This window comes from Copadichromis virginalis, linkage group LG1, assembly GCF_057382275.1.
Source record: "Copadichromis virginalis isolate Kocher_CV1m ecotype Utaka linkage group LG1, C_Virginalis_male_GT1.1, whole genome shotgun sequence".
Lineage (NCBI taxonomy): Eukaryota > Metazoa > Chordata > Actinopteri > Cichliformes > Cichlidae > Copadichromis > Copadichromis virginalis.
The window spans coordinates 17,681,652-17,692,431 of record NC_140618.1 but is presented as its reverse complement, the minus strand read 5'-3'; the positions used below and the strand labels follow the sequence as shown (position 1 = coordinate 17,692,431).

The following is a 10,780-nucleotide window of genomic DNA, read 5'->3' as shown; positions in this document are numbered from 1 at the left end:
TGAAGTCAGCTCACAAATTGATTTGGCTTTGTTATTGGCATTGTCAATTGATTACACCTAGGGCGATAATGAAATAACTAATTGAATGTGTCCTCTTGTAAACAATTTGTTGAAACATACAAAGCACAAACTTCCCTTGCTCTGTGCAAGAGACTTTTAATTAATTGAAGACTGAGTCTGATAACCTTCACAAAAGTATTAGCCATTCCTTTAGTTTCAGGCAAGGAGTAATCTTAGAATGATGATAATTAAACAGATGCCACAGAACTCACAAATATTTTGGGAATCTCTGCGATATTAAAGTGGCATATAATAGATAGTCTGGTTCACCAAAGCCAAGGTGAAGTGAGAGGTCTCCACTCCGTCTTATACAACTGGGCGCCAGGGGTCAAAGGTCATTGTGTCAATTGCTTTCCTTGTACTCCACCAAAGATATAAAAAAGAGGAAAAATCTAGCAGTTAGGCTCCCTTACAGACCAGGGCTAGCGTTTATCAGGACACAACACCGGATTAATGCGTTTTATAACTAAACTCTGTAATTGTGTTTAGTTTCCCTTCACTGTTTAGTTTTACTTTATCACTCGTACGCAGAAGGATTCAAGAGAGACTTCAGAAGACAGACATGTTTTCTCTTTACAATAATTATTTATTAAATTCAAAATATCTTTAGCACAGGTTAAAAATTAGACACTTCCATCTACTATGAGCGCCTTGGGATTTAACATGGTTCTAACATGGTTGAAAATAAATCCTCTAGAAACAAAAACAATTTTTTATTTTCACTCCTCCCTATTTCTGTTTTCATAAAATGTCACATTAGAGTTGCTAGGGCAGAGGCAAATTTGAAATATAGATTATCATTTTTCATTGGACATTATTATTCTTTTAATATTAGAAAAAAAATATCAAAAACTCTTTCCCTTGCATGTCATGAGTTGGACAATTTGGAGTCAAAATTGCCTGTTGTACCAGCTTTGTAGTTTGTTGTTAATCGGAATTTACAGACATTTACAGAATTGTTATTTCTTTTATAGAAAACAGATTAATGCCTTTTTTTAAAGAGCACACTCTAAAGCTGGTGATAAGACTTTTTTGGTGAAATAACTAAAATTGCACCGCAGTTTCACTACTTTTAAGTAGTTTTGCCACAACACTTGATTTATTGTGGAAGACATTCAGAATATGTCATTAATTATTAAGCGTATGCATGTAAACATGCAGTGGCAATGGAAAAAAGAAACTCAAAAAAAGAAAAGAAAAACAAATCAACAAAAAAGCAAAAGACCTACAAACATGATCTGACTGCTTTCCCCTCAGCTTCTTAGTCCCCATCCCAACTAGACCGCAAACCAGTGATTTATTTTTTTTATTTTTTTTGCCTCAGCCCTACCTTACGAAACATAAAAAAGATAAAAAGTAACATGAGCAGAGCAGTGTAGTAAATGGCAGGCCAATGCATTAGTTATCAGTAAGAAAACATTAACAGCAAAGACATATACTTTTCAGTTTTGAAGTTGTTTACAAACCATATCCGTGTTTACAATTTCTTATGATTTTCAGTGTTTGCTTCTTGTCGTCACTACATGCCATATGAGAAGTCGGGATTACAAAAGTACCTGAACAAATTGCTTGTATATTAGCATGCATAGCTGTTTGGTATTTACATCCTATTTACAGACTTGAACTAGGAAGAAAAGACTACAATACATTTTCTTTCATGTGTTTCATTTACATTTCTAGGATGGAGAACAAAAAGCAGCCTCATACCGATTTGAGTACATGGGACATGCACATAAAAGAGAATGTTTGCTCGACTAAACAAGGTGTGTTGTTTTATTCCCCTTCACTGCAAAAGGAATAGCTCAGTTCTGTAACAGGCTTTGTCTCTGACCAGTGCTACCGCATTGCATAACAGAGATCTAGTTTTCCCTTTGTCTGTATTGCGCACTAGTCTCTGAGCACAGGGGGCTTGGAAAGGTTAATTTACGATGTTAACCGTGCCGTGAAGGGAAAAGCAAATAGGAAAGAGCATGCACAGCACCAGAGAAGGACATTAAGCTGTGGCTGCGTCTCTCTCTTTCATGCTTCCTGTATCTGTCCAGTCAGTGACAACAGGAGGGCCTCCTGATTTGTACAAAGACACTGGGCTATCACCATCCATCATTGCGGACATACTGAGATGATCTTATATCAGCGATCAGGCTCTAAGCAGGCACTCGGCACTGACACATTCTTTTTCGAATTGTGCCTTTCATAGCCACAGAAAAATGCCCACATCAGTGTGCTTGGAAATGTAGAAAAAAGGCCTTTAAAATGTTTTATTTAATGGATGTAGTGCAACAAAAATGAGAAGACAGTCGAAGAAGAAGCTGCCACTTACAGTATAGTGCGAATAGAATAAATGACTACAAAATATGTTACACCATATCCAAAAGCAGATTTTGCATTTTTATTGTTATAGTTTTGTCAGTTTTTGTAGAAAGAATGGAAGACATGGATATATTTAGGCTGCAGACAGCATTTGTAATCCAGGGGCTAGTAACCTGCTCATGGGGTGTTGCAGTCATTAAAGATATTGCTCATTTAGTGAGGATAACATCACTATTACGTATCCTCAATTCTCCCAACTGCTACAAGTCCTTTGTCCACCTCGAGCTCATTTACAGTCAACCTCTAATATGGGCAATCAGCAGCACTATACCCTCACTGGGGGTCCATAAACACTTGATTTCACAGAACTGCCTTTGATAAAGGAGGGAGGTGACTGCCAGAGCATGTTAATGTGCTTTCCCATAAAGCTTATCTCTGACTAGGGTCACGGAGGCCAAGTGGCAAGGGGCTGATCGCCATGGCAATAAGACCCTAGAAGCTGTTACTGCAGCTTACGGCCCCTCTGATAATAACAGAGCCAACCAAGGTCTACCTTTGGATAATCAAACCCCTCATCCAGGCCCATGTGGGAAATAATGTGGACATTTACTACGGTACAATTGAAATGAGGGGCGAGCACAAATTAACCTCTGGTAACAGTGAAGGAGCTCATTGTGATAGGAATCATAAATTTTTAATTGTTCACCAGCAGCAGTATTTTAAAAGCATGTAAAAACAAAATGATGAGCTGACCCACACTACTGGAGCACAAACGCAGTTTAAACAAACGCATTCGAGTGAAAAAGAAAATTATTTACCTTTCAAAGTGGCCAGACTTCCGAAATACATATTTTTTCTAGTAATGTTTTTTCCCCCATTAGTACATTAGGCTGCATAATTACGTTTCTTCTATTTTTGTCAGGTATATGTGATGATACTGTATAATTTAGTCGACTAAAGATGGGAGCTTTGAAGAGCACTTTGATAGCATATGGTTATCCCCTGCTGTCTCAGACTCTCTGCTCTGTAGGGGGCCCAGAAGGGATGTATTCATAACTTTCTGGACTTTACAAACTTTTCACTTCTCTAAAACTGAAGGATTACACCCGAATCACAGCAGGGAGAACAGCATGTTATCTCCTCTTGAGCCACTATAATCTCAGTTTTACACCCTAAAGGTAAACCCTTACCCCCCACCCCCCGAAGCAGGATAGAACAAAACAGGGGTAAATTAAATTAGTACTATTACCTTCCTGTCTGACCCTGAATTAGTGTGCACAGACTTCGCACAATCAAAGTAAGCTTGGTACTCTACCAAAAACGGCATTCTGTGTTTTCCATGTACATTAGCTTCATCAATTGTGTTTCAAAGCAGGCAAATTGGAATCTAGTTAAGCTGTTTTCCCTGCCGTTAATTTTCTCTCTGTTTTCTGGCTCAGGTGTGGGAGACTAAATCAAGCTGTCAGAAACCAGACTGCACAGCTAAACGGTGCAGACTGAAATGCCACCTGTCCACAGCTCCTGGCAATTTATTATTTCCCCATTTATTTGTTTCTATAGTAGCAAACTTGGCTATTTGTAGAAGTCCCTATTGTCTCTCGTTTTTTTTGTTTTTAAAAACTCACATTCTGTGTGTTTTGAACCATTGCATCCCACAGACAAAGGTTGTGATTTCCTCCATTATCTAATCAGATGCTAAAGATTTGGTTTACAGCATTTATCAATGGTATTACAATGAGGTCAGCCCAGAGCATTTCTTCCAATTGAGGCATTTTGGTTAATCCGATTTTCTTCACCCCCATCCCCAATCTTCTTGGGAGCTCATCTCATCTCAGCGAGGGGCTTGATGGCTAACTGCCCACCTAGAGCTCAAGCTTATGTGCAGGCCAGAATGAGGTGGCAGTAAGGGCTTTAAAGGCTCTATTATTCATCCCTGCCATTAGCTATGTGGCATAAGGAGGGCTGTTCTGTCTTTCTTGCTGTCTGGTTGTGAGACCAACCTTCATCCACTGTATCCCTACGTCAAAGTCCACACCACTTCATGTGTTACATTTCAAGCATTTTAAGAGTCCTCTCTTAGTTCAAATACACACATGAGTTAGATATTCTGTGAGTAATGTGTTGATGTACCCACAGTATGTTGACCTCATACATGTGAATAATTTTTCAAAAGGCTCAGGTCAGCCTGGAGGTCAGGATTGAAGTAGAGGACTTGACGGGTTGCTTCACTGTAATACTACCACCTTTGACCCCACTCCCACTACCCCATCCCTGTCTAGCTTGAGGTCACTGCTAATCATGACACTCCATCAGACATAGACACAGACAGCCAAAGTGTGTGTTTTTGTGTGTATGAAAAGGAGCTGTGTGTGACAGAAAGAAGAGCAGGGCATGGATATGTATGCTGCTGCATATTTCTGCAGTACAGAGTTGCATGGTGAGAAGAGCTGCTGTCAAGCATGTGTCTGTCATCAAAGTTACTGTATGTAACTTTGATTGCAGTATTACTTAACATAGAAATAGAGGATAGAGGTCATCTGGATAAGTTTATAGTTGTGTAGCTTAATGCTACACAAACACAAAATAAGAATTTAAAATTCACACTGGAAATTGTACTGCCATCCTTCATGATTGGTGGTTACTTAAAGAGCTCCATATACCATGCCACTCTGTTATACAGTGTTAAGTGAGTCTTTTGTAGCTTTTTTGACTAAAAATCATTTTGGGGTCTTACTAGAAAATCTTAGCTTGTCAAATTTATACTCATATTTTCCAATAAATCGCCTTTTAGTCATGCATTTTTTCTATGATACATTTTGCTATTCCCTGTTCAGAACAGTGATCTCTCTCTCTTGTGTGCCAGGGGTGGGGGCAGCTATCACTTGCTACAGCATTGTGTCCTTGGCAGGATTCACATGTATGCGTAGTGTCAATACTTGATGGTTAAGATGCCTGAGGCTTGGGAAGTATCTTTGCTGGCACGATTGTCATAGCAACAACCAATCACTCACAAGGCAAGGTAACAGAACTTTGCTTAGCAGCTGGCATAGGATTAACTAGCTGCCTGTGACAAGCAACTGTCTCACACTCATGGGATAGTTTTATAACGGGATTTGACCTGCCAGCAGCTGTAATGAAGTAGTTGATGTAACATTGCCTTTTCACTATTCTGTATTGAGCATTGGTTGTCCACACAAAAGCTTTACACCATATCTTCAGCCACACATCCAGAAGGCAGACAGACTTGAAAAAATCAAACAGGCCCGTTTTATTCAGGTTGTTTTTCCTCTGCAGTGTTCTGTCTATGTGTTTACTCTGTCACTTGGCCCCAGTGTGCATCTGCTTCAATGATCCACAGGCATATGCAGCACACACACACAAGCTAGCCGGTGATGACACTAATCAAGTGTTTAGTCAGGAGGACATGGACTTATTAACCAGTTTAGAGAATGGGCTAGATCATAATCAAATAAAGTAGAGATAAGTTAATAAGGTGAGATCTTATAAAGTAAGCTCTGCGGCATTTATCCTGCCCGAAATGGCTCTAGTATGCTGCTACTCACTGTGACACACAAGCACAGTACATAGTTAAGGGGAACATGTAGCAATCTCTCTTTATCACATGCATTGTTCTTCCCCAACATGGTGCTGTCTTTTATTTTCTAGCCTTGCTCTTTCACTGTTTTTATTAGACATGGGTGAAGCACCTCAGTAGTCCAGTATAAGCCAGACCTCTCTTGGCCTAATCCAAAAATAAGATTGTGGAGCTACTTTATCCTGATACCCCACTGACCACAGAGATGGACTGACCACTTTACCGAAGCTGATCATAATCTGCCCAGGGGCGACAGGGAGAGGAAATAAGTAAATGAAGATACTGTGTTAAAGACATGACTGAAGTAGTTAAGAGGGAGCGTTGTGAAGAAATAGAAGAATTTGGTGTATAAGAAAGGGGTGGGTGAATGGGGGGAGGAGCAAGATGAGAAGAAGACTGATTAAGTGGGGCCCATATGAAGGAGCCAGAGGAGAGAAAGGCAGCGGGCAAGACCCAGTAGGGGGTAAATCCGAATCAGTAGAGCTCTATATCCCTGATATCCCTGCCCCCTCCTCTCCAGCGTATCCATCATGTTAATATACATACAGCGTGGCCCTCTGGGTAATATATCTTTGACCTGTGATTACACTAACAGCTTATTGTTTGCACACTGAACAATCCCATTATGTCGACGATCTGTTTACATACAGCCTTGCTGTTTAGATTAGCTTGCTGTGCGCGTGTGTGTGCGTCTGTCACAAAAAGATCAAGGATGTGCTTCTGTGCTTGTAGGCATTTACACACGTTTTGTGTGTTCAGGTGTATAGCTGTCTATATTGTTCTGGTCCTGTCCAGTTTTATTGCTGGGTGGTGTTTAAACACTGCAATCAAAAACATGGAAAGCACATCTACCTGTCACATACGGCTTCATCTTTGTTTCACTTCTAACAAAGTGGAAAGCCTTGACACTCAGACCACACACAGTCTCATATTTGAATGACATCTTCATCCTTTTCTGTGTTTTAAATCTTCCTTAACTAATCACCACTAAGTCAGAAGTCCAAATTTCAAGTCAGTTTACATGTTGACTGTAAATAGCTTTGGTGTGCTCTGACAATATTTGATTTAAGAAGATTTGCTCACATAAATTGTAAGACCTACTTTGTGTAAGACACACAAATTAGGCAACCACATGTATTCTGCTAAAATTCTATTTTTATGGTGCAGCATTTTGATTTATGTCTTTTATTAATTTTACTCCAAAAGAAAGCACCTGTTTTGCAGAGTTGATGTCGTTTCCTACTTCAACTGCATTTTAGATGGTTGAGAAATTTCTGCAGCTGCATCCAGAAAGAGTACAGATGTAGTGGGCAGGCATTACAGAAGCATAGAGGGTATTGGGTATTTGGCCACAAGGGTGAACATCTGGTGGAGCAGAGGGCCATACTCATTAACACAAAGTTAACCTTAGACAGGACATTAGGTCATGACAGCCCAGAGAGCTGTATGATAGTAATAGATGGGGTCAAGGGGTTATTGAAAATTTTTTAAAAATTGACAAATAAGTGGACCGACCAGTAAAGTATGTCAACATCAGCTTAGTACAACCTTAAATTTTGATCAGAAGCTGTGAAATTACACAAAAAAAGAAAAAAAAACTCCTTTCAGCCCAGCCTTGTTTCCTTTCCTTCCCCTCCTCTGCTTTGCTCTTGGACTTCTCTGTCAGTGCATACACTCATTGAGACGTGCAAATCCCTTTGACACTGGATGAATAGACAGTTGCTGGCAGGATGCCCTATGCCACTTTGTGCGCAGCCACTTAATTGGAGCGCCCCAGTTTTCCTTCTCTTCTTCTACCCACATTCGCTGTGGCCAGATTCTGTGTGACATCAGCAGGGACAGTATGTGTTCCTTCAGAGAGTTTAAACCTTATCAGAACTGCTGTTTGCTGGAAGACAACATGTCACAGTAGACATCAAACTGTTTCTGTCACCTTACTGTAAATCTCCTGCCATCAAATATGGAGATGTAAAGCTGTCAAAGGGCTTGCATTGGTTTAGAGAGTCAACCCACTCACTACCTGCGCATCCTCTTGTTTGAATAAAGGTCACATTCCATCTACAAATCAACATGCAAAGTACAGCATCTGAGACTATACATACTTGACATAGTGTACATATATACAGCAACATATTCGAGAGGCATTGTGTATGATTGAGCATCTCTATGCATGCGTCATATGTGTGTACTTGTTGGGCATTGGTTTGGTTTCTCCCATTGCCATATAGATCCATCCAAAGCATTTAATGCTGAACTCTCCTCGTGAGGCTCTAGAGGGACATGCAGCAGAAACGTGGGGTAGTAGAGGGGGGTCAGTGTGAAGACATGGATTTCTTGATGCACAGCAGAACACTGAGAGGTAGAGGATGCACAACGGTGGAGATGAGGTCTTCAACAAGCTAGAAATTATCCCTGTTGTCCATGCAAAAGGATTTCTGTCTTCACCAGTGAGGGCCTAATCCTTGAGGTCATCTCTTCATTGGCTTGGTACGATGTCAGTCAGTCCTTTTGGTTAGCTTCATAGTCAACTGAAGGCAGAGGCCAGAATCCTCATTTCTACATTGCAGTTACTGAGGTCTTCTTTTGCCCCTGTGTAGGCTCAGGACTGGAGCACAGTTTCAAACCATGCAAAGAAAAAAACGTGTCCCTCTCAGGCTAACAGCAGCTTTGCTACAACAGTTACGAAGTGGGCATGAGAGGGCAGGGCAGTTGTTGTAGTAGAAAATAATAAATAAGAAGACAATGGGAGAAATCTGTAAATTATATATAAAAAAAAACAAAAAGAAAAAAAAAAGTACATCAAATATTAAACCTAATACTTAGAGGTGCTATGTTAGAATCATGGCTTTGGGAAATTGCCTGCTTCTTCTGTTCAATTTGCCTGTTTCCCAATGGAATTCACTGATGATAGCAAAGGAGTTTCTGTTGTATAATCATTGTAATGTGGCCGGATAAATTTGATCTATTCAGACAGTATCCAGGTATCTGAGACTAAATCACTGGCCATCAGAAAATATCTTCAGCTATTTTAAACTTTCAAAAATGTTGTCTGAAATATCCACATACTGAGATTTGTGATCTAAGAGCGTGGTAAATATACACTAAAGTCTGATCCATGCGGTTGTCTTCATTTGTCTCTATTTACACGTACTAGTGTGGATACTGGAGAGGAAGACTAGGCTGAGAATAAGAACAATTGTAAGTACAGTTTTTACAATTAAATTAACTTCAAAGACTAGAGAAGCAATATCTGAAATGATAGCTACATTGGCTCTGAATAGGTAAGAATACTGATTTTATATGGAAAATATTGAACCATGGGTATTCTATTCACAGTAATGAAGGTTTATGAATTTGGTGAGAGCAACTCGGTACGTTTCCTATATTAGGAATAAGAATAGGGTTTTTATTGTGATCTATTTACAGAAGCATGCATCAGTGATCTTCCCATCGAAGAGAATCAACCATCTCCTGATTATGAGTCTCTGTGATTTTTATTTTTATTTTTGTTTTATTTTATTTTTATTTCTTTTTTATTTTTGTGGTTTTGTAGAAAAAAGCTGGAGGTAAAATATTGGGAAAGGAAACAGGGGTAGTAAGAGGCTTTTCAAGAATCGCTGTAGAGATTTTGAAGAATTCCAGCGGGCCTTGTTTGTTGTTCTTCGGGAAATAATTTTGAATGTTGTGCTTTGTAGGTGTCTCGGTGCAATTGGTCAGTCGCTTTGATGTCATCACTGCTCAGTCATTAGGTTATCTGTTAATGGAGAGAGACAGAAAGAGAAAGGGGGGAGGAGGGGTTGGACAAGAAAGGAAGACAAGAATTAAAGTGGGAGTCATACTGCAATTGACTAGTGTTGCTTTTCCATGTACGCCGTGAACACACGCACGCACACATACAAACACACACTCACAGTTGTGTTTTCATATCTTTGTGGTGACATCTAAGCGACATAATGCTTTCCCTAGTTGCTCACCATTACCCTAACCATCAAAAATGAATGCCTAACCGTAACCCTTACCCTAAACCTACCCATAACTTAATTATAACTCTGACACTAAAACCACATTTTGAGTCTCAAAAATGCCTTCAAACTCGTGTGGACAGGCATTTTGTTCCCATAAGGGCTGTTGGTCCCCACAAGTATAGTAAACTTTTTGGTCCCCACAAAGATATGTAAACACACACACACACACACACACACACACACACACACACACACACACACACACACACACACACACACACACACACACACACACACACACACACCTACACACACACACACCCACACACACACACACACAAAGTACACCTCAAGACTGTGAGTGAAGTCCACATTGTGAGCAATACAGGACCCTTGTCTGAACTGTGCGTGCTTGTCCAGGGTTTATTGTGACACACAGTAAGCAACAGTCACTGCACTTGAAGTGTGGGATGGGCTCTGCTGTCACTGGTCCCAGTGTAAAAACAAAGGCAGAATGACCACCCTGTGAGTGTACATGGAAAGCCCACTTGGCTGAGATTCAGAGTGACAGTGGCGTCAGCATGGGGGGGTGACTCTATAATCAGCTTCAATTAAGGCCAAGGAGAGATGAGGCAATTCACTAACAACATGGGTGAGTCTAATTTAATTCTATTAAAAATATTATTTAGTCTGGTTGTGATTTACCATTTTGAACCATAAACATTTTTTTTACACATTTTCTTTATTGTGTTGTGTGTTTCTAAAAAGTTTCGGGAGACCTTCCAGCATCTTGTGCACTGTGAAAGAATGATTCATGTGGCCAGAGGGAGGTCTTTGTGGGTGGGCCATT

General features: G+C 40.1%; 1 protein-coding gene across 1 annotated transcript in view; it reads right to left on the bottom strand.

Annotated features, from left to right (window-relative positions):
* Window positions 1-625: 625 nt before the first annotated feature.
* mafa (MAF bZIP transcription factor a) overlaps window positions 626-10,780 on the bottom strand; it is a 75,237-nt gene continuing 65,082 nt past the window's right edge. Inside the window, exon 3 of the mRNA XM_085452877.1 lies at window positions 626-9,719. The gene's annotated coding sequence lies outside the window, so the exon portion shown is untranslated. The remainder of the gene's footprint in view (window positions 9,720-10,780) is intronic.